This window comes from Tupaia chinensis, unplaced genomic scaffold (genome assembly GCF_000334495.1).
Source record: "Tupaia chinensis unplaced genomic scaffold, TupChi_1.0 Scaffold000099_1, whole genome shotgun sequence".
Lineage (NCBI taxonomy): Eukaryota > Metazoa > Chordata > Mammalia > Scandentia > Tupaiidae > Tupaia > Tupaia belangeri.
This window is the reverse complement of record NW_006159563.1, coordinates 3,098,357-3,124,057: the sequence shown is the minus strand read 5'-3', so window position 1 is coordinate 3,124,057 and position 25,701 is coordinate 3,098,357. Positions and strand designations below refer to the sequence as shown.

Genomic DNA, 25,701 nt, shown 5'->3' with positions numbered 1-25,701 from the left:
ATCTCCCCTGGTGGGTGATTTCTCGCTTTCTATCTCTCTGTCTCTGTCTGTCTGGTGAGCGCACATGCCCTATAGCAAAAAAATAAAAAAACTCTCCAAAAAAAAAAAATCTTTATGACGACCTTGTCAGAAACAAACAAACAAAACAAAAAATTAAGGTTACATATTTAAAAATTAGGATTTCAAATAGCCCATTTAATAACAAATAAACTCTTATATGGGCAATTAATTAAGAAAAGGAAAAAAAAATTAAGGTTAAAGAAACATAGTTTGAGAAAAAAAATTCTGACCACAAGAGAAAAACAGGGAAGTCTAAGAAGTAGAGTATGAGAGGTTCAAATTAGAAGTTAGGTAAACCAAAAAAAAAAAAAAAAAGAAAGAAAAAAAAAACAATTCAAGACCTTACCAAGATATTTTAAACCAATAATAAAAAGTTCTTTAAATAAATCAAAAAACAGGAAGTCTGATTCTAACTGGTCCATTTAATCTTGGTAAAAATAAATGTACTCATGGGCGAAACTATTATATAGGGGTAAAAAGTCACAATTTGTATAGACGTTTATATTTGTCAAAGATCATCTCATCCAAATCTTGCAAAAACTCCTCCAAAAGCCTTGTAAGAGTGAAGGTCTTAAAATCCCCTTTTTAAAACGGGAGGAGGAAGGGTCAGAAGGTGGTAGAATGGTAAAACCCAACACTCTGCAAGGTTGACCCACATGGGAAGGTTCTGGGTTCACATCTGGAAACTCCCATGATCCAGGACCAGGTAAGGCTGAAGTGGACTGCAGCATCAAAACCCTGCTGGAGGTGCTGTCTCTTCATCTCTCTCTGTCTCCCCTTCCATCTATCTCTAGCTCATGGAAGAAGTACTTTAAAACATATTTAAAAATTGGAAGGGAAAAAAAGGAGGTTCAGCTAGATAAGTGTTTGACTCTAAAGGAACAGAATAAAAGGAGAACTGACACCAGAACCTAGATTTTCTTAATTCTTAAAAAATGAAATTCTATTTCACCACCAACGTATTTCAAACCGTGTTTCTCAAAATTTACCTTAAAAATATAGTTAGGGTGGAGAGGGAAGCACTGGAAAGTAGAATTATCAGAGATTTTAAATACTCTATCAAAAAGAAAATCTAAGTAGGCATGGTGAGCCCCTCAGGTCAAAGGTATATAGCCTGATAAGTATCTAATGTATTGTGTGATTACATAATGAGAGACCTGCTTACACACTCCATATAAGATGCAGAAAGTTACATACAGAGTCACTCTCAACCTTACAACAACTACAAAAAAAAAAAAAAAAAAAGAATTTAATCTAAAAGATTCATCTAAGAGAAGTCATCTAAGAACAGAAACCTCCAAGGAAAAACAGGACATGAGCACTTGATTATCTGAAGCAAATGCCAGAGAGAACACAAACTGGTAGAACTCAGCTAAAATGTATAAAAAAATTGCTAAAGGCTGAGTATGAACCAGTGTAAGAATATAGACTCTCTTGGAGACGGAAACACAGAGAATTCTCATCCAATTCACAGGCTTTTTCCTACATATCTCAAAAGGTCTCAAGAAGAACTAGAGGGGAGGGGAACCAGCAGTTAGCTTAATAGCTATGTTGTTGGACTCCCACGTAGTCGACCACGATTCGCGTCCCAGACCTAGTGGTTAAGGACCCAGTGGCTTAGAACTCACACTGGGCACATGTGCGTGCGTGCCCAAGATCCCGAGAGGAAAATGGAAGAGAAGGGATTGCAGCGTGACCATCCCCCCTGGGGGGTGATTTCTCACTTTCAGTCTCTATGTCTCTCTCTGTCTGGCGAGCGCACGCGCCCTAGAGCGAAAACCTCTCAAAAAAATAAAAAAAGAAGAACTAGAGGGGAGTAAGGGACTGGAGAAAGCCTCCCTTCCACAGCAGGCCTAGGAGAGAAGACAAGAAGAAAATCACAAATCTACATCCAGTCCCTTCTCCCCTAAGGAGCAAAATACTTTAAGCCACTGAGCCAATAGCAAAAATCCTGGGAGCCCTAAGAGTACAGGTTAAAGCACATTATGGCTGGGGGGGGGGGGGTGGGAGGAGAATAGAAAACAAAGCCCTCCAACCCTGGGAGATAGATAAGAAAACAAGACCACCCATATCACTAGGAAAGGACAAGATTACTGAGAACTTGACACCCTTGAAGTCCAGAGAACCAAACCCTGCCGAGACTGAGGCTCAACCAGAACAACAGAGAATGTCACCCCCTGACCTACATACATTACCAGCTAGTAAGCACCCAGCGAAAAGTAAAACATTCAACTCCTGGGGGAGTTATAAGATAATGAAAAGAGACCCTCTCTAAGGCTCAGAGACAAATCAAAGATTTAAAGCCAAAGGCAGACAAGACATTGAGTAAACCTACCAACAAACCATCCTCCATCCAGAAGAGAGTGCTGAAACATTTGAGGCCCACAATGATAGCAAAGCAACAGCAAAACACAAGTCCAACTAACCCCTAACTACATTAGCTGAACTTCTCTCCCCATGCATCAAAGAACTACAAAAAGAATGCCATGTTAATTTCTGGGCAGAAATAAAATTTACCTTGGTTTCTACTGTCCTATATAAGATGCTCAGCTTTCAACCAAAAAGCACAAGATATTAAAAAAAAAAACCACCCCATATATTGTTGAAAGATCCCCCAAAAAAGATAAACACTATATGATCAAGTTATTGGAACTATCAGACCTTAAAACATCTATGACGAATATGATAAAGTTTCTGGTAGAAAGGGTTGGCCAATGCAACAACAAATGGGAAACTTTTGTAGAGAAATGGAAACTGTGAAGGAAAATCAAATTGAAATACTCAAAATAAAAACCATTGTTAACAGAGATGAAAACTGCCCTTGAAAAACTCATCAGTAAACTCAACACAGTGAAGAAAACATCAGTGAACCTAAAAATAGGTCAATACAAACTGAGATATACAGAAAAAAAGAGGGATAAAAAAAAAGAAAAGAAAAGAACAGGTCATCCAAGAGTTATGGGACAATATCAAACAGTCTAACTGCTATGGTCTGGATAAGAGTTTGTCTCCCAAGAGTTCATGCTTTGCAATTTGGTCCTACTAGGTACTAATAAGAGCATGGTGGCCCTAGCCTTGTGAATGGATTAATGTAGTCTCATAAGAGTTCTAGCTCTCATCACCAGGGGTTAGTTCTTAAAATCATGGGTTGTTATAAACAGAAAGTTGCCCACAGCTTACTTTCTCTGTGCATGTGTCCACCATCTTCTGTGTTTCCATCAGCCATGTCATACAATACGCTACTTACAGCCATGTTATATAACTCCTATGCCTTTGGACATTTCAGCCATTGGAATTGTGAGTCAATAAACCTCTGTTTCTTTATAAGTCACTCAGTCTCAGACATTCCTGTCAGTAACACAAAAATGAACTAAGACACTCACATACTTTCAAACACAACATCTAAGGAGAGAGAACGAAGAGGACAGAAAAACATCTGAAGACTCAGTAACTGAGAGATTTCCTTAATACAATACAACAAATCACAAATCCAACCTACTCAGAAAATATCAAGCAGAAAAAAAATTCACACCTAGACACATCATACTCAAATCTCAAGACAAAAAGAAAATCTTGTAACCATCCAGAAAAGAAAAAATAAAAATAATATTATACACAGAGGAACAACGATAGAAATTTTAACAAACTTTTCATCACAAAATTTGCCATACAGAACATAATAAAGCTTTAAAGTGCTAAAAGAAAACAAAAACATGGTAAACTAAGTTCATGCTCAGGGAAAACGACTTTCAGAAATACAAAAGACATACAGAGGTACCAAACATGACAAAGCACACAAGCTGTCTGTCTGTACCCCATCTGAATTCCTGGACCAAGGAAGAAATCCCATCAATGTAATAAATGAATTCCACCGTCACTGTTTTGAGGATCATTTGTCATGCAGACACGGTAAGTATAACAATGGTCTACAAATCCCCACCTCTAATATTACCTTCTCTAACCCACTTTTCATATTGATACCTAAGTAGATGCTTTCAAAACACAAATCTAATTAAGTCGCTTTCGCTGTAAAGTCAAATCCCTATCAGTTTCAACTGCTCTCAGAGAAAATCCAAACTTTTTAATTGGGTCTTAAATCCTCTTGGATCCAGTGCCTGCTTACTCATTCAGTCTTACCTTCAGCATTCTCCCTCACCCCTTTTGTTCTAGTCATATGAAGCCACAAGAAATCTCTTGCATCTACCATACTTAGTCTTACTTCTGTCCTGGCTCATAATTTACCAAAATTAGAGATGTTTCCCTCAGGACCAGACTCTACTTTGATTCTTATTACAAAAACTGTAACCCCTCCTTTGGGAAAAATGCAGAAAAATCTAACTCTGCCTTTATTCTCCAGTGTGGTACCATGGAATAATGTGATATCACCACCACTCTTAATCTTCTGAGGAGGACGACAGACTCAAGTCATCTAAAGATTCAGAACTTCACAGTAGGATGGATTGGCAAAGTTGTGCCTGATAACTGAAGGTCAGCCTCTGCCAGTAGGATTGCTGGGAAGAATGAGGAATGTCAACTCTTTCTTCCCAGGCCAGGAATTGTAGGCTGAGGATGTTAGTCAATGACATATCCTTACATCAAAGTTAAGGTTCCACGGTAAATCAAATTACATCATTCATTTTTTTCTGAATATTTTATAAAGGTTTTCCCTTTCCTTTTCTTTATCTCCCCCCTTACTTCCTTTCTTGACCAAAAGAGAGGGAGAGACAGCCACCTCCAACAGAGTCTTGACCCTGTAATCCACTCCCAGATTTGGCTAGACCTGGATCATAGGCGTGCACATACCCTGTGTGTTCAAGGAAGACTATAGAAGCAAACCTGCCTGGGTAACATTGTGTTACTGCCCAGTTTACACCAATCCTGTGTTTTTCAACTCTGAAAGGAGCAGGTTTCTATTTTTTCCACCTACTCCTCAATGAAAATGCCTTTTACCAAAAAAGCTTCATTTTTAGACCAAGGGGGCCTTTTGAAAATATACAGGCATTTAAAAAATATTATATGTTTATTGTCAAACTTCTGGGAGGGGTCACAGAGATCTTGCAATAATTTGCTTAGAGATAAGTCACAGTCTACTAATATATTGGCCATCGGGAAAGTCATGATGCATTTTTGCATAGAAAAACATGTCATCACTTTTCCGATGACCTAATACGACAGAGAGAGAGAAAAAGAAAGGGAGGGAATGAGCCAATGAGGGATTATTTCGATTGACTGATTATCCTTGGTAAAGTCCAAGGATCTGTGAATGTGTGGTGGGATGGTTTTTGTTTTGTTTTGGTTTTTGTTTTTTAAAACCAGGGATATGTACCTTTGTACATGCTACTCACTCTATGTCTACAATTACCTTCGTTTACATATTCACTCAAAGGATTCCAAGATCTTCCTTCAAAATTCAGCTCAGACATCTCTGTTTCTTCAACAATTATTAAACATGTACTGAAGGCCCACTGGGCTCTGGGTACTACGGCAAATAGTAGCATTGCAGAGAAGAATATGGCCTCAATTTTTCTGCACTTGTAAAGTTTAACAAATTCTAAACTCCTCCTAAACATCTCCTGAAAGCTTTCCCTCACCTCTGCAATCTAAGTTTAAAGCTTGCCCCCCTGCCAAATGTTTCTATAATATGCTATTCTTATTTTTGTCAGAGCATATATTACTGTAATCACCTATTGACTTGTCTTCCCTATCAGACAGAAGTTCCTTAAGGGCTGAGACTCTGTCTTATTTCTATCTCTTCAGCACCTAGGCTCTTGCCTGGCAAGGTCAATAAATGTATTTTTAATTAAAGAGCAAGATAAAAAAGAAGTGGTTTGATATAGTATAACTGCGGCTTGTCAAAAATAGCAGAATACACAGATTAAGTACGAGAAATAAGCTCAGGCACACATAATAATTTCTATCTGCATGGATCACAGTAATGCATATAATACACTAGAGTACTACAAACCTAAAGCACCTGCACACATCTTAGTTAGAAAGCAACATTTAAACCAATTGTTCTGTAATTCTGGCATCGTGATAACTAATTCAGAATCCAGGAAAAGATGGTAAGGACCAACCAAAAGCAAAAGAGAAACAGGAAAAGGGAGGGAGGTATCAGAAAGAATTTGGTAATCAAAAATTTTAAAAGGAAAACTAAATTTGTAGATCTGTAAATACCTTACAGATTATTTTGCCTATTTTTCTTACTCTTAACAACAAAATAATAAAACAGATTAAATATTACAGTAGCAAAGACAGATAATTCTTTCATTTAGGAATGCTTTCTTTATAACTTTTTATAGTTGGTGACCTTTGACTTAATATACACAGCAACTGTGCATAAAAATCTCATCATATATGGCATACTTTTTTAAAACACAGACACAAAGGGCATTCCTTTATTTTCCAATCTATTTACACAAGGACCACATGCAAAGGAAATACTTACATCAGTATTTTAAATCATCCCTGGACAGCATTGAAAAATTGTAAGCTAAATTAAAATAGTCTTTACCAATATAATATTGCTTACTTTATTAATAGGTAAGTTCTGAATTTGGAAATGTCAACCATTATATGTCCCTAAATGGGGGACTTTGTTGGTAATTTCTATGATTAATTTAATCAAATGATCATACACATAAATTTATTTTTTGCTAAGGATTATATCTACATTTATAATGTGAGCTAATGCCATAATCGGAATCAATCTGTCAGGGGTTATAAATAGATTAGGGAGACGGGTTATGGATATATAAGAATAAGCAGAAGGATCCTTGTGGTTCTGTATCTAGACTGAAGTGGTAGATCTGGAAATCTATACATGATTTTTTTTAATTACACAACATACACACGCACACATGCACACATACATGAGTACAAGTAAACCTGGAGAAATATAAATGAAATCAATGGATTATATAAAGGTCAATATCCCAGTATTGGTTAACAAACTAGAGTGTGGCAAAATGTTACCATTGGGGGAAAATAGGTAACGGGTGCATGGGATCTCTCTTTACTTTTTCTTACAATTGCATGTGAATCTACAATTATCTCCAAATAAAAAGTTTGGCTAAAAAAATCAATCTGGCACAATCTGCCTTGTGGTCACAATTCGTATCCATCCCAATTGAAAATATGCTCACTCTCTCCCCACAGTCCCGTTTCTACCTAATTATAGCATTAATTCAAAAACTAGTATCTAATCAGCTAAATCAGGTTGATATGCAAATGAGGCTCTTGAATACTGCAATAATGAATACCATTTTTTTTTTTTTGGAGAGGTTTGCGCTATAGGGCGTGTGCGCTCACCAGACAGACAGAGACATAGAGACAGAAACCGAGAAATCACCCCCCAGGGGGGATGGTCACACCGCAATCCCTTCTCCATTCTCCTCTCGGGATCTTGGGCACGCACGCACATGTGCCTGGCATGAGTTTTAAGCCACCAGGTCTGGGACGTGAACCACGGTCGACTACATGGGAGTCCAGCGACATAGCCATTACACTAATTGCTGGTTCCCAATACCATTCTTCTTAATCTGAAGACCTGTGAACTGCAGGTGGCATGGTGGTTGAGGTGCTGGACTCCCACCCGACTGACTGAACCAGTGGTTCAGACAGGACCTCATGACTTGCTTTTTAACTTTCCCTTTCTCTCTTTCTGTGTCTAATAACAACAAATAAAATTAAACAAGTAAATAATACTTTTTAGAAAAGAGATAAATAAGCTATCTGCTTCCCATAGGGACAGGATAATTACAGTAGAAAGTCCCATTCGAAAAGGCTGGAGGTGATGAGAGTAGACCAGAGTCACATACCTGTCATTAGTCCACAGTAATTCTGATACCCAGAGGGACGTATGTAACTAGCACCTTGATCACAGCCCAGTCCAACTCAGGGAGTACTTTTCTATGTTCCGGGTCCTGTCTTCTATCTAGACTTTTAGTTCTACCATCTGAATCACATTTCTTTTTCCATAAAAAAGTAGCCGATACTCACAAATGAGTGCTTTTTTCAGTTTGTTTCTTGCCTACAGAAGTTCAGAGATCCAAAAGCCTCTTACCATTTTCTGTTGTCTGAGTCTCTCTCAGTTCAGGCAGATAAAATTATTCTAAAACCTTTATTGAAGTCTTTATACGTTTTATAAATTTACTCATTTAGGCACAAACCACTCCCACAGATCTGTCTGAAGTAAGTCCTCCTCTAAGGGACTCCCTGTGAAGCTCCATGTGAGAGGAGCTAGGAGACAGGTCCACAGGGTGCCTGGAAGGTTTTTTTTGTGTATCTGAAAGAATCTATGAAGCATCACAGGTCTTTCTGAGTTCTTTTTTTGGAGAGGTTTTGCTATAGGGCATGTGCACTCACCAGAAAGACAGACTGAAAGTGAGGAATCACTCCCCGGGGGGATGGCCACACCACAGTCCCTTCTCCTCCATTCTCCTCTTAGGATCTTGGGCATGCACTCACTTGCGCCCAGCACAAGTGTAAGTCACTGGGTCTGGGACTCAAACTGCAATCGACTCCATGGGAGTCCAGCGACATAGCCATTACACTATCTCCTGGTCCCGGTCTTTTTGAGTTCTTAACAAAAGTTTTATTGTTTCTTCTTTGCCTTGAGATCACATTTTCCTAATTTTGATCTTGATGTAATATTTGTTCTGAAGCTTTTTCTTACTTTGATAACTTTTGGCTTAAAAACAAGAATACCTTTTTTAGTTCATGTCTCTCTATTCATATCTCATAAGGTATATTGGGTTGTAAGAAAAGTTATAATGCATTTTTGCATAGAAAAACACCTCATGGCTTTTACGATGACCCAATAGCTAAAATACTTGACACTTTAGATAGTTTATCTGAAAATCTCTTTTGCCAGATCCTATTCTACCTGGAAATGTTTTTTTTCCAGATCCATTACTCGTTAAAGATCCATTGATTCATTTGAATTTTCTATTTTACCCTTGGTGACTATTTTGCTAAACTTTCTGCTACTAGATAACAAAGGTCTTCTTATTGCCAGTTTCAAATAACAATGTCATCACTTTCTTTCAAGTTCTCACCAACGGTCTCTTATGAGTCCTTTGCAGGTTTCATAAATAGTCTTTTCCACCCACCAACTTGTCCCACGTACTTTAGTATTTGCTACAGCAGCACCTCAATTCCAATATTAAATTCTATTCTGGTTATCTACTGCTGCATAACAAATCATCCCAAACTTAGTGGTAGAAAAAAACAAAAACCGTTTACTAGGCTGGTGGTTCTAAGATTGGTGGCAGTGGCTATCTCCAAAGATTCCACAATCTCTGGACTTCATTTGTGAAGATGCCAACAACTGAGGTTCCTTCATTCACGTGCCTGGTGCTGGGCTCCTACGATTGGAAGACAGAAACTGTGAATTTGGAACTGGGCCTATCACAGAATGGTGCCTAGGTTTTAAGAGGGTGTATTCCAAGAGGAAACAGCCAAAGAGCAAGTATGCCAAGAGAACAAGGCAGAGGCTGCCAGGCTTCTGACCTAACCTAGGAAGCCAGATGGCTTCACTTCAACCCCTTTCTGTTGACTGAATTGCAGGCAAGTCATTAAGGTGAGCCTAGATTTAGAAGAAAGGAAACTGAACTTTGATAATAGAGTGACAAGGCCACATTACAGAACATGTGAGATGGCAGACTCTGTTATGCCTTCTCTGGAAAAGGTGAAAGAAACCACAGCGGAGATACTTTGTCCCTCTCTGTGTCTCAAGCATGTGCACACACCCTCTGGCAACTAAACAAAATAATAAACCTATATTTAACTATTTGAAAAACAGCAATTCTTTTTCAAAGTTGCTGTCCCATTTTAAATTCCCGCCAGCAATACATGAGGATTCTCATTTCTCAACATCTCAGACATTTGATATTTTATTATTGCCATCCTGATGTTTGTGAAGCAGTATCTCACTGATTCTGACTTGCATTTCCCTGCTGCCTAATGATGATAAAGTGCTTGCTAGACATGTCTGTATCTTCTTTTGAGATATGTCAATTTAGGTTCTTTGCCCAAGATTAAATTGGGTTATATGTCTTTTTATTACTGATTTGTAAGGGCTCTTTATATTGTCTAGATATAAGTCCTTTATCAGACACATGATTTACAAATTTTTTCTTCCAGTATGTGGGTCGTCTTTCCATTTTTTTTTAAATTTGCCAAATGGTGTATACACTCACCAGAGACAGACAGAGAAAGAAGGAAAGGGAGAAAGCACTCTCTGGTGGGACGGAGTCATGCCAAAATTCCTTCTTCTCCATCTCTCCATGCTGTCAGGACCTTGGGCATAAACACACATGTGCCTAGCATGTTTCTCGAGCCTCAGAGCTGGCATTCAAACCACTGTCAGCCATACAGGATTCAGCTCCCTTAACCACTAGGCAACAAGACTGGCCCTTTCCATTTTTTTCTTTTTCTTTTTTCTTTCTTTTTTTTTTTGGAGAGGTTTTTGCTATAGGGCGGCACGTGCGCTCGCCAAACAGACAGGGAGACAGAGAAACAGAAAGCGAGAAATCACCCTCCAGGGGGGATGGCCACATCACAATCCCTTCTCCTCCATTCTCCTCTCGGGACCTTGGACACGCATGCACGTGCGCCCGACGTGAGTTTTAAGCCACCAGGTTCGGGACGCGAACAGCAGTTAGCTACATGGGAATCCAGTGACATAGCCATTACGCAACTGCTGGTTCCCCCCCCCCTTTTTTCTGATGATGTCCTTTAAAGCAGGAGTCCCCAACCCCTGAACCACAGACAGGACCAGTCTGTGGCCTATTAGGAACTAGGTCACACAGCATCTCCCAGTGTTGTGTGCTTCTGCCATAGTCTCTTCTCCTCCATCTCTTCATCTTGTTATGACCTTGACATAAGTGTGCGTGCATACACACACACACACACACACACACACACACACCTGTTGTGTTCCTTGGGTTGCTGGGGTTTGGATACAAACCACAGCTGGTCAGGTGGGTTCTGGTTCCCTTAATCACTAGGTTATGGGACTATCCCTAGAGTTGCTATTTGACTCATCAATTTTACTCTTAGGGATACATCCAGGAGAAATGAAAACATGTGTCTATACAGAAACCTGTACACAAATGCTTATAGCGTCATCGCTTATAATGAAGAACGTATATGCTCACTAAATGAAGTTCAAAAGTGGTATGTATATTCATACATTAGAATATGATTTGTACATAAAAGGAAATTAAGTATCGATACATGTTACAATGTGGACAAACTCTGAAAATATGCAAAGCCTCAAAAGACCACACGCTATATATAATTCAATGTATATGAAATGTTCAGACGAGGCACATCTACAGAGATAGAAAATAGATTAGTGGCTGCACAGGTCTGGCTGTGATGAGGGAGTTACAGGGTCATAGCAAAGGTACAGGGATTCTTTTCTTGGATTGATGGAAATATTCTAGAACTGATTATGGTAATGGTTGGAAACTAAATATACTAAAAACTACTGAACTGTATAGTTTTAATTTGTGAATTGTATGCTATGTGAATTATATTTCAATAAAGATACAAAAAAAAAAAACCACAGTGGATATGAAAAGATTGATTAGGCTCAAGTTGAAAACAGCTGAGGCTTCAATTAATGACAACTATTCTTAAGTAACAATAATATAAACAATAAAAATGATGTACTAAAATAATTTCTCAAAAAAACTTAAAGATTAGAAAATTATAATTACTGTTATTGGGCCCTCCTTTTATGGAGATAAAAATTATCTGAGTCCTTCGTGTGTGTTTATTAAATTTAATGAAAATAGTTCCATGTCCTTTACTAGATTATACTGTCATTCTGAAAAATAAAAAAAAGCATATACAAATAAGGTTCTGAATACCCTCTTGAATAGCTGAGTGCTGTCAAACAATTCACACAAGCAAATCTGAACCTGATAATGAAAATGTGTATGCTGCCATTCAAAATAATTTATTACATTGTACACAAAGAACTAAAAAGTTACATTAAACTCTGTATTACTATTGCAAGAAGTATAACCGACTAGCAGCCTACTTCCAAAAGTGTAATTTACCACTCTATTCAGTCCTAAGGACACACATCTACTGTCACTATACTTCATCAACTCTGAGATGCCAATGATCTTAAAATGCACTTTTATTCACAACAGAAAAGGAGTAAAATGCTACCAAATAATTAGGCCATGGCATGAACTTTCTTAATAACTGATTATAAATACATACCAACTTCAGAAATGTTTAAAAATATGTGTACTTTTAAAAGTGTTTCCTGAAATTTATGAAATATGGTACTCACTGATTTAACAGGAAAGATGATATCATGTAAAATCTTTATGATTCAACTGGCCAAGAATATAAATGATGTGATATCGCTCTGTTTCTGGAGTGCTTATACAGAAAAATGAACAAGATTTTTTTTGGCAAATCACTTGACACATAACCTGAGAATAAATTCTTAAATCTGTTCTTTATATCTGTTCTTCTCACATCATCAAGTAAGCTAGCCAAAATGTAGTGTGCTTTGTACTGACCATATAATGACAGGGAAACCCACAAGAAAAGCAGCTTTAATATGAAAAGGGAAAAAGAGACTCACTCTAGAACTATTAAAAATAATTAGTATCAGCAATTCTAGATTAATGTTTCTCATTCTAAAAATTGTCAACTGGTCCAAAATAAAAATCTTTTCTATCTTTCCTACCCCCCTCCATGGAGGCAGGAGATAGAGCAATTTAAACTCTGTAAGCTGAATTTCTCTCAAATATAAACATGGTGCATCAGCTTCTACAGCATTTCTTGTATTTGATTTTTCTTTCCAAATAATTATTTTTTACTTATCATCATTATTATTTTTAAAATTGCAATAGGGCATGTGCCTTCACCAGAGAGAGCAAAAGACAGAAAAGAGAAAGTGAGAAAGTAAGCTGCCAAGTCTAGGACTCAAAACATAGTTGGCCATGTGGGAGTCCAGCGCCTTAATCACCACACCACTTGCTTATATTTTAAATGAGCAGACTACCATGATTTGTATACAAGGTTACCATGAGTTCAAGTCCACATAAAGTGGTAGCAAAGATCTTAAAAAACAAATGTTTCTATTTATAGTGTAAAACAAAATCTTAATTACCTGAAAGTTCAAAGTGTTTATACATATAAGCACTATGGAAGCAGATTATTTTTCATGACATCACTGATCTTGTGATACAGGTCATAAGATATAGTATATTTTCACTTTTTCAGTAATTATTTTATTAAAATTTCTTTCTTCTTCCTTTCCCTTTCCTTTCTTTCTTTCCTTTCTTTCCTTTCCTTCTTTCCTTGCTTCCCTCCCTTTCTTTCTTTCTTTCTTTCTTTCTTTCTTTCTTTCTTTCTTTCTTTCTTTCTTTCTTTCTTCTTGACTAGATAGGGACAGAGTGGGAGAGAGAGAGGTAAAGTGAGAAAGCAAGCCGCCAGGTTCAGGACACAAACCACGGTCAGCCATGTGGGAGTCCAACACCCTTAACCACCACAGTATTTCCCATTGAAAATGGAAACAGTAGCTGAAAAATTTCTTTTTTAAAATATTTTTTTAAAGTTTTTCCCATAGGGCACATGAGAGAGAGAGAGAGAAAGTGAGAAACCACCCCCAGGGGGATGGCCATACTGCAATCTCTTCTCCTCTTGGAATTTTGGGCATGCATGCCCACATGCTCATCATGATTTTCAAGCTGCCAGGTCCAGGACTCGAACAACAGTCAACCATGTAAGAGTTCAGTGCCTTAACCACCATGCCACCTGAAACATGATTAATGTTTACCTATATTTAAATTTAAGGGCTACATTTTTCTTAATGAAAACATTAGTTTAATATTAATCTTTGACTTTCAGAAGTTTCCTAAATATTGATGTCTTGACCCAGTTGGGGTCCAATGGTAATGCAATGTTGTGCAATGCAGGAAGCCTTATGGGGGGGGGCACCAGGTGGCACAGTGGTTAAGGCGCTGGACATGATTGATCACAGTTTGAGTCCTGGACCCGGTGGCTTGAAACTCACACCAGGCGTGTGTGTATGCGTGCCTAAAATCCAGAGGGGAAAATAGAGAAGAAGGGATTGTGGCATGGCCATCTCCCTTGGGGAGTGATTTCTCACTTTCTCTCTCTCTGTTTCTGGTGAGCACATGCACCACAGCAAAAAGCCATGTGAAAGATCAAGGTTCAGTTCCAGGGTTCACCTGTACACATGAGGCATGTGTGGCCACAATCCCAACTGGCTAGGAGAGGCTGGGGTGGGGGGGTCATGACATGTGACCTGTTGAGGGTGCTTGTCTTTCTCTCTTTCTCTCAAGAAATAAACAAATTTATATATATATATATATACACACACATGTGTATATATATATATATATTTCTATAATTTATATATAAAATAGCATTTCTATAATATATAAATATTTCTATTTATATATGTGTGTTATAGTTATATATACATATATATATATCAAGGTCTTATCTCTGATTCCCATCCTGTCTTAATTGTTCATTACAGAAAACCAAATATTTTAAAAATTATTGTATTAAATAGAATTTATCTTTCTTCTTCTTAATTTAAAAACCAGATCCTCAGGATGATTGGTGGGGGGAGGAAAAAAATCTCCCTCTTCCTACATAAAAACTACAAAAATAAAATCCCTAACCTAAGGAAAATTGCATACAATCTTCTGAACCAGAAAAACCAGGACTACAGGCAGGAGTACAGAAGCCTGGGGCCCCACTGTTCACCTTGTCATGACGGCCAGCATGGTTAGGACAGTGTACAGCCTGCAGCCCCCTCTGTGCTGAGCGGTGACCTGCCTGCAGACACACAAGCTCCAGCCAATTCTAAGAATCTGTTACCTGCTACAACTAAAGACATCAATGTTCTCAGACATCTTCATTCAGGAGGTTCTGAGAACAATGTTACAAAGACAGCCAAATCAAGATAAGAGAGTGGGCAGGTGAAAGCTGCAGACACAGCCACAGGAGGGATGTGAGAAAGCTGCAAACCTGGAGAAAGCAGAAGTCAGAGGAAGAGCTCAAGGGTAAGAGCCAGCTCAGAGGCTGTCAACAAGCAGTTGCACCACAAGCTGACTGGAACTCAGGGAGAGCTGAAGGACCTGACCTAGAAGGTGGAGCTACTAGAGAAGTTTCAGGACAACTGTTTGGCAGTTTTGGAGTAAGGTCCTCAACCCAGTGTTAGGTACTGAGGTCTGGACATCACAGCAACAAATCCACTACAGATCACAAGAGTCTATGTTGCTGTTAGAAACTCTGCAAGATGGGGACCAGCAGTTAGTGTAATGGCTACGTCGCTGGACTCCCGTGTAGTCAACCGTGGTTCAAGTCCAGAACTGGTGGCTTAAACTCATGCTGGGCATGTGTATGTGCCCAAGATCCAGAGAGAAGAATGGAGGAGAAGGGGTTGTGGCGTGGCCATCCCCACTGGGGGGTGATTTCTCGCTTTCTGTATCTCTGTCTCTCGCTGGCTTTTTGGCAAGCGCACGTGCCCTATAGCAAAAATCTCTCCAAAAAAAAAAGAATAAAGAAAATTTGCAAGATGAGCTGAAGCTTTTCAACAAAACAGCCAGAAAGCAGATGGAGGAGTTAAAGGCCTTTAAGGTAAAGTTAGTTGATGATGAAAAAAGAAGAACCCAATTTCTAGAACAGCAAAGCTTATGTAATGGTCCAGTAAATGATTCTACAGGAGCCTTTATGGAAATAGAAACGTAATAAAAGGCAAGTGGCCAGATGGCTCCCTCTTGGAGGTAAAGTCTGAGAGGAAGTCACTCAGGACATCTTGGCCATGATCTAGAGCTTACCATGCCCTGAATGAGACAGTTTCTGTAGTAGGATTAAGGACAGCTGATGCTGGAATGGTGGTTCCTCCTTTCAGGAAGTTCTCCCAACCTCCAGACTGGTCACTTCTCCTGAGCCTCAACATGTTATACTTGAGGTACACAAAATGGGGAGCTAGAAGTTTGGACCAACCTCCTAAGCAACAAAGCAGGCCACCAATAGAATCAGGAGATTGAACCAGCCACGGCCAACGGATCTAAAAGGTCACATTCAGATTTGCAGGAAGAAGACCTTTGTTACAACGGAGCGCCGGTGCTTCATGGGAGATATTGAGGAGCCATGCTGTGCCCTCCTACCTTGGAGCACATTCTGTCCCACCCTGGTTGGGCTTCTGTATCTCACTGTAACTTTGTGAACTTGGAAGTTGCTTGAAGTGTTTTTGACTTACTAAATGAGGTAAAGTTATAGACAGTAATAACATCTGCCTAAAACATTATACCTTGGAGCTTTTAATATATTGCTTCTGTCTTTTTTTTAAGTGTCTCTTTCGCGATAAAATTTCTGTAAATATTCTTACTAAAAACAAACAAAACCCCTAAGCAGAATTATGGCTTACCTTTCTGAATTTATTTCAATGTTAATTCAATTTATTGACTCCCCCCAAAACAGACAGCTCTTATCTTCTTAATAGCATCAGTATAGCAAAGTAAGTACCTTCTACTCTAACTTTACTCCAGGGAAAATCACATACAATTTTTTTTTCTCTACCAATACTTAATGACAAAATCTACCGTTCCTTCTTTGGATATCTAATTAACTTCTATTATCAGTACAAAAAATAAAATTAAATTTAAAAAGACTGTATAGTACTTGCAGTTCAACTAAAAAGTTCAACCTGCAGTTCAACTAAAAGTCCTAACTTTCATTTTTTAAAATCTAAATAGAATAAATCAACCCTAATTCCCTAAGCACTTTTCTTTATTGCTAGTCTAGGCTTTTGATGGAAGTAAAGTAAGCAATAGTTTCCATTTGTTCAGACAGGTTCAATAATGTGTGTATGTGTGTGCCCAAAATCCCAAAAGGAAAATGGAGGAAAAGAGACTGTGGTCTGATCATCTTTCTGCAGGGTGTGTGTGTGTGGAGGAGGGGGCTGATCAAAGGTTACACTCATGCCCTGGAAAGATAAGGGTATATGGATAGGTGATGGAATAGGTCCACAGATTTAACCTATCTTAAATGCCCTATATTCATTCACAAGGGCATTTCCAGTTTGAAGCCAAAAGGAAAGAAGTTGGTATGGTGTATATGGTTTCACGATGATACTGCGCATAAGACACAGCCCCACAATTCCTAATATAAACACTAAATTAAGGTGTACTATTATAAAGAAGACAGAAGTCATTTTGTAATATCTATAGATTTTCCATTTGCTTTGTTTATCTGGGTTTTTGTCTATAGTAAAAATTATAATATGATCTCTCAGGTTTAAAGGATCTTTATTTTCTCTTTTTATGTATATCTTAAGGCTAGGAAAGGTTGGATAATGAGGAAAAGGATAAGATAAGGTAATAAACAGGACAAAATAATAGACAATGAGAATTATAAAGAAATATTGAATGAATCACATTAGAGTGGCACAATATTCACATGAATGTTGGGGCACTTAATTTAAAAATAGTATTATTTCATTTATTTGTCTTTCATCAACTATTTATTGAGTACTAATTAAGTACAAATCATTAGGCTATCAAATTGAACATATTTTTAGAGTCTTTAAATATGTTTACCACTCCATGAAGTATGAGAATGTTTACACTGCTTTTTACTGAAGTGGCAATTCAATACATGCTTGCCAAAACAAAACTGCAACAAGAAAAGAAGGCTAATATGTTGAGAGATTTCCTTATCTATTAATCTAAGTTTCAAAAACTTCTGGAAGAAGCCATGGATCATTTAAGTCCATTTAGTTTTCCTCCTATATTTGAATCTCCTTCTCCCTATACAATACACGACTGCTTTCTAAAATGAAATTGTGTGGCCTATAAAAATCATTCAGGCATTGACCTGGTTTGAATCTTGCCTTGCTTCAACAACCAAAAACAGCTTTTGAATATTTCAGGAATGCAAAATAGTATGTTAACACCAAACAAATTTTATGAGTTGCCCTGGGATACAGAGTTCAAGCTAGAAACATCCTGAAAGAGTGAACGGATTTGGGAAATTTACTGGGTTGAAGAGGGTAATACCAGTTATACTATCAGTTAGTATAGGTTATGCCAAGTTACCCTAGGAAGTACGGTAAGTATTTACCTCTTACTGCACTGTATTTTTTTCTAGACTTTAATCCTAGTTTCTTCCAGCCTATTACTCCTTAAATATGAGCAGTTTTTGCCAAGTTTCTGTCCACAGGCCACAATTCTTATTTTATCTTTATTCTTTCATTATTTAATCCACTTTTTTCTATGTTCTTCCTCCCAGGTATCAGTCATGCTAAATGCCAATTATTTTCAGTTTTTCTGTCTTCCTCAAATCCTTAGAACTAGACAATTTCATCTTCTTCACTTTCATTCCTTATTTCCCCCCTTTTATTAACTGCCAGAGAGCATGTGGGCTCACTAGAGAAAGAAAGAGAGAAAGCGTCCCCCAGAGAACTGTGGCCATGCCTCAATCCCTCCTCCTTTTCTCTATCCCATCAGGATTTGGGGCACACACAAATATGCAGTGCACATGTTTTAAAAGTCTCTTGGGCCAGGATTTGAACCACAATTGGCCATGTGGGATCTGGGGGGCTCTATGCTGCACTTTGGGGCTGGCCTCCTCCTCAGTTTTCAATTTCACTTGGCACCACCCTAATTCAGGGGTTTTTGAGCTGATACTAAGAGAACAGCCTTATGGCGATGACCCCTCTCCTCTTTCTTCAGTTCCTCTTACATCATGCCCCCAGACTACTCATCCTAAAATGTATTTACTGCAGACAGAAGTTTCATCCAGTGTAGTAGCTGGAAAAGTACTAGATGAAAAAATGGAGGACATACATTTTCTGGCTAAATCACACTAATGCTAAAATAATGACACGTCCTCAACTTCTCTGAGTACCAGATTTCTTATCTAATAAAATGACTAAATTAGACCAAAAAGGAACTTTTTAAACCTTCTTAATTTGGGGGTTATTATGGATACAGATACTTATAAATACACAGGAGGGCTTCAAAAGATCCGTTAGAAAAAATGGAATTAAAGTACAAGTTTATTTTGATGCAAAAAAATGAAATCCATGCAATTTTTTCATAATATGTATTTTCAATAATTTTTGGAAGGACCCCCCCCATACAAAAGATATTCTTTTTCAAAGTTGATTCTTCAGTGGTTTTACCAAGAGCCCATAAGAGAGAATTCCTGAATGGAGTGGGATTGAGTGGTAAATGTTTTTGGAACACGAAGACTTGAAGTAAGAGGCATTTGTAGTGGGACTAGTGAGAAAACATGTTTTTAAGTGTTTAGGCAATGGAATTCACAGGTTTCGAGGACAAGTTGGAGATAAAAAAGAACAAACAATGGCAAAAAGTGGATTCATTTATAGCATAGGTTACTATAGTTATGTGGTGTTCCATTTAATTAGGAAAATAAAACAAAATTTTGGGAGGGGGTAAAACTGAGCTGCTTGGTTAAAATAGGAGGCCAAGAGATTTTCTCACAAGGGAGGTTCTTCTCTCCCTTCTTCCTCGTAGGTACCATCCACAGCCCTTCCACTGTACTCCAAGGGTCCATGGAACTGAACACAGAGATCACTGTTCATAGAGATCATTTCACGGTCCTTTTACAGTTTTAAAATTCTACCATCTGTTAGCTAAGCATTCACCCCATGTTTGATTTTTCTACTCTGGTCAAACAGCTCTACTTACCTGTTTCTTAAATATACCTTACATTTTCCAATGTTAGCCAGTTTCTCTGATACACTTCTCCTAATATTTCTCTTATTATCTAAATGCTAGTCATCATTCACAAGCCAGTACATATTCACAGTGTCTATGGCATTTATTGTCTGTATTACACTCACTGCAATTAACTCTAAATACAGTTCCTATACCTTTCCAAATAGATTATAAACTCTTACAGGGAGAAAGTTATATAAATTGTGTTTCCCATAGCCTCCAACAGAAGAACATGTAAATGAGTGGTCAAAAGAAGTTAATGAAGAAAGAAGAATGATTCCAAGTTAGAAATAACAAAATTACTTCCATCATGGATACCTCTCTCCACAGCATAGTAACATTTGTTATAGTTGTACCCTTTTCTTTAAACATCTAGATATTTTAACACAACATACATACACATTTTTAAGGTTCAGTTTTACTTTGACAAGAAAAGTCTTATATCTATAAAACATCTATGCCTTCTTTTTCAAAAGATTCTGTGACTTCTCTTTTAGAGTTCAAAGATATTAAAAATTAGCACTACATCTTTGAGAACTGACAATATCTATTTATCATGGCTGGCTGTAAATAACTCCTTGTATAGCCACTCCTCACTTTACAATCTACCTGTTTAACAACAGTTAGGCTCGAACTTAAAATCAGTTCTCGTAGGGAATCCCCTTTCCCAGTCTGTATGAGTCTCGAGAACCCCCTTTCCTAGTCTTCATCTCCTTCCCACAATTAGCATTCACTATATAGAGTATTTACAATCATGCAAAACTATATATTTTCATTTAAAAATTTCTACTTTGTTAAGTACCCAGGCAGTATTCAAAATAAATAGAAAGGATTATGCTGGATTTATATAATTGTACTGTGGTGTGCCTTGCCACTTTCTGGTGCTATTCTATTGTAGGCTTTTTGTATAGATAGAATTACATTACTCTAGTGTGGTGACAGTGATAATCTATTGAAAAATACATACCTGTGGTGCCATAATGCTCCACAAACATCCGCCTTTAAGATCCTCGCTTATCAACCAATTCCCTTAATGACCTAGCCATAGGCGTGTAACACTGTCATTAAGTGGGGGAATGCCTGTATTATAGTAGTCATTTGTGATTTTAAACCCAGAGGACAAAGGAAAGTATCCTACCCAAATATATGTAGAAAATATACTTAATACTCAAAAAATTGCAATCAGATTTAAAGACATTTTATTGAATCTAAAGACAGATCACCCATTTTTTTTTTTAAGTTAATTTCTTTTCTTAAGAGAGAGAGACATGGGACCAGCAGTTAGTGTAATGGCTATGTTGCTGGACTCCCATGTAGTTGACCGCAGTTCACGTCCCAGACCCGGTGGCTTAAAACTCACGCCAAGTGCGTGTGCGTGCGTGCCCAAGATCCCAAGAGGAGAACAGAGGAAAAGGGATTACGGTGTGGCCATCCCCCCGGGGGGTGATTTCTCACTTTCTGTCTTTCTGTCTGGCAAGCGCATGTGCCCTATAGCAAAAACCTCTCCAAAAAAAATAAAAAATTAAAAAAGAGAGAGGCATAGACAGCAGAGAGACAGGTACCCTCAAAAGGGTCTCATCATACCCCCTCCAGGTCTCCCCACCTTCACTCCTTCCCACCAGTTTGGATCCTGAGTATACTTGGCATGTCCAGGTCAATCCAGGTTTCAAACTCTGGGCCCTCCTACATGGCTCCAGTATCATGAAGCAGCATCCCATTGCCTGTGTCACCAAGGATGAGCCAAAGTTATCCATTCCATTTCATTATTATTTTATTAAATTATCGTTAAACTGTAACACTGAGAACCATTTATTTATTTATTTATTTTTAAATTTTTATTTATTTTTGCCATAGGGTGTGTGCACTTGTTAGAGACAGAGAGACAGAGAGAGACAGAGAAGAAAAGTGAGAAATCACCCCCCAGGGGGGATGGCCATGCCGCAATGCTTGCTCCTCCAATATCCAATATCTTGTCTCAATTTTGGACATGCATGCACATGTGCCAGGCATGATTTTCCAGGACTCAAACCATGGTCATCCATGTGGGAGTCCAGCACCTTAACCACCACACCCCCTGCTGGCCCCACTTATTTTATTTTTACTAGTACATTAGAATGTCATTATTATAACTATATTCATCATTTCTTGGCTAGGTAACTACTGTTTAAACTTCTCATATAGATTCTGTGAAGACAGTATTTAAAACTGTCAGGTATTCATTATTTTAAAATAAGATATGAACCCTGGATCTTCTCAGTACTAACCCCCACCACAACTTTAAAAATACAATAATTGAAAGCTATAGTTTTAAGTAAGTAAAAGATGAATTGTGTTGATGATTTTCAGTTTCTTTTCCTCACATTAAAGGGGAAAAAAATAAAAATAAGAAAGACCATCATTTTTCTAAGTTGCCCCAAGTACAATAATTTAAAATAAAGTTATATAAAAATAAAGTGACTGGGACCAGCAGATGACATAATGGTTAAGTCTCTGGACTCCCACACAGCTGACTACGGTTTGAGACCTAGATCCAGAGGCTTGACACTCACACTGGTGGCATATGTGTTTATGCCCAAAATCCCGAGAGGAGAATGGAAAAGGAATTGCACTGAGGTCATTCCCCCCTAGGGGGGTGATTTCTTGCTTTCTGTCTCTCTGGTGAACACACATGCCCTATAGCAAAAATCTCTCTAAAAATAAACAGATAAGTAAATAAAGTGGCTATAAAAATGACTACAAATGTAAGGCATTTAGGTACACTTCTCCTTTTTGAAAATATCTAAAATAATTACTTTCGGAAATTTATAAATTTATGAATTTTACATTTCTAATATTACATTAGAAATGCATGCTATTTTTGAAATAGTATATTTTAAACATGTTTTATGATGCTATTGGCAACATAATCATGGGTAGTTTAAGAACAGTATCAAAACAATAAAGAACGTAAGTCTTTCTATATTAATCTTTTCACATTTTCCATAAATTAGATTTTAATTTTAAAAAGAACAAATTTAAGGGACTAGCAGTTAGCGTAATGGCTATGTCACTGGACTCCCATGTAGTCGACCACAGTTTGAGTCCTGGACCCGGTGGCTTAAACTCATGCCAGGTGCGTGTGTGTGGATGCCCAAGATCCCGAGAAGAGAACAGAGAAGGGATTGCGGGGCCATCCCCCCAGGGGATGATTTCTCACTTTCTGTCTCTCTGTCTCTCTCTGTCTTTCCAGCGAGTGCATACACCCTATAGGAAAAGCCTCTACAAAAACAAAACCAAAAAAAGAACAAATTTAAGTAGAAGAAAGGGGTTTATGATAGTCTTTAAAAATACATACTTTGACAAAATATATCACTCTTTACAATAACACAAATTATAAATAAAGTCATCCAGTTCTGTTTATCTCTTTTCCATACTAGTTTCCTCACTTATTTTCTTTACAGATTTCATAATGTCTATATAATGCTGTAAATTCTGCTGTAAAAGACTCCAGTAAAGTGCAGTTCTCCCACAGTACATTAGAGTTTCCTTGGTCAGTTTCTTTTATTCACATCCCATCAAACAACTAAAATAGTATACTGCCCTATTAAAAAATTTCAGGATTAAAAAAAAAATCAAGAAAAATTACTGACACAGTAGGTGGTACTTAGGAACCTCCTAAAAGCTACCTTAGGCCAAAAAGGCAAGCCAGGAACAGAGTCACACACCCACCACAGGTGGCTATACTTCAAATCAACACAGCTTACACCAAAACAAAACAAAAACACAGTGACTTACCTTATGCTAGAAAAAAACATAATGTGGTTTATAACATTTATATATGACAAAGGAAGTTAAACAAGACCCTACAGGAAATGAAAATAAGGGTAGACACTTACAGCAGATAAGAACGAAGCTAAAAACTAACCTCATAATGTGCTTACCTACCAAGGTGAACAATTAGCCTGTATACATTGACGGATACGTGGTAATATGGACTTATAAAAGTTTTTATTTTCCAAATGTAACTTTATGTATTTATTCTCAGTCTGTTCAGAACTCTTGTTTGCAAGGACTGTTTAGGAGTATTATGGCCCAATATGACAGCATTCATTCATCTGAACACACCCTAAACACCCACTATATGCCAAAATCTAAACACACATCCAAAGTTTTACATACTATTGATCTTTCTTTGTATTTTTATGTATTTATAAATCTTGACTGATCTAATAATGTTAGACTATACTGTAACTCTACAAATATTTCACTATTTGATATTTTAAACTTCTTGAGAAAAAGTATCTTGCTAGATGATAAGCCCATGAAATAGGGATTATACTGATCTTGCTCACTTCCCTATTCCCCAGTGCTACATCTCTCAAGATACAAAGCCTCTGCTACCTATTTTGATTCACTTGTTCTATTTTTATAAATTGCAATATTATCTAAATTTGTATCGAAACACAGGGAAGGTCAGCCCCATAGCCTAGTGGTTAAGGGAGCTGTATCCCACATACCTGATCACACTGTTAAATTCCTGGCCCCAGCAGCTTAAAAACCATGCTCGGCAGATTTGTGTGTGCCCAAAATCCTAACAGTCTAGAGAAATGGAAAACAGACTGCAGCATGGTCATCCCCACTGGGGGGATGCTTTCTCCCTCCCTCCCTCCCTCCCTCTCTCTCTCTTTCTCTCTCTCTCTCTTGCTCTAGCAGGTTCACATGTCCTCTGGCAAATTTTTTAAAAACGGGGAGGGGGGTGGGGGGAGGAGGAATAAAAAGATTAAATGACTGGGACCAGCAGTTAGTGCAATGGCTATGTCGCTGGACTCCCACGTAGTCGACCACGGTTCATGTCCCGGGCCCGGTGGCTTAAAACTCACGCCGGGCAAGTGTGCGTGCGTGCCCAAGATCCCGGGAGGAGAATGAAGGAGAAGGAATTGCGGTGTGGCCATCCCCCCTGGGGGGTGATTTCTCGCTTTCTGTCTCTCTGTCTCTCTCTATCTGTCTGGCAAGTGCACACGCCCTATAGTAAAAACCTCTCAAAAAAAAATTAAATGACTTCCTGCAACTACATATCAAATTATATTAAAATAAATTACAAACACTTATGAGATGCTTTAATTAATCATTCATTTATATAAATGCAAAACATGTATTTGAACATTTCATGTTAGGCACCATGTTAGCCATAAAGGATGAAAAAGATATAAGACAAAATCTATCCCCACTGAAGCTCACAAATTATTAGGGAAACATCCTGTTACATTAGAGAAAACACCTATTACAAAAACTTAACAGACAAAGACATTATGGACATATTCCACAGACACTTACTATCCAGGGACAATGACAGAAGGTATATGCAGAGGATGGTACAAGAGCATAATAAAAGGAGCAGCCATATCGACAGTTTCTACAGACATTTTCCATAAGCATGCAAGATTATCTGTGAAAATCTTCATGAAAGTCTATGAAAAGTCATATCCTATTATTGTGTTTACTTAATACCACAGTGTTACATTTAATTTTTAAAAAGCAACATGTTACACTCTCTTAGGCAATAATACGAAAGTTAGCCACTGGCTTTAACACCATGAACTTAAGTCTATTGTATTCCAGTTCCCAACTCATAAACATTCTGCTAATATTTATTGAACATCCATTATCTGACAAGATCATGAGGAAGAACTGTCTACTTTTCTGCTCTTAAAACAAAAATTCATTGTAATAATCAGATTTCATTACCATCACACTAAAGCAATAACATATTTTGCTCTATCTTTACTTTAGGACAACAAAGACTCTTCCATTCTCTTCTACTCTATAATTTTAGAAAACTAAAATTATAATTACTATATTTCTTTTTCATTAAAAGTTTAGTAGTAATGTATTGATATTC

The 25,701-nt window shown here is 37.8% G+C and overlaps 1 protein-coding gene and 1 pseudogene across 5 annotated transcripts in view; one reads left to right on the top strand and one right to left on the bottom strand.

Annotated features, from left to right (window-relative positions):
* The window catches only part of SSBP2 (single stranded DNA binding protein 2), a 334,115-nt gene that overhangs the window by 167,493 nt on the left and 140,921 nt on the right, over positions 1-25,701 (bottom strand). The gene's annotated exons all lie outside the window — the stretch shown is intronic.
* LOC102498152 (small kinetochore-associated protein-like) lies at positions 14,845-16,127 on the top strand (annotated as a pseudogene).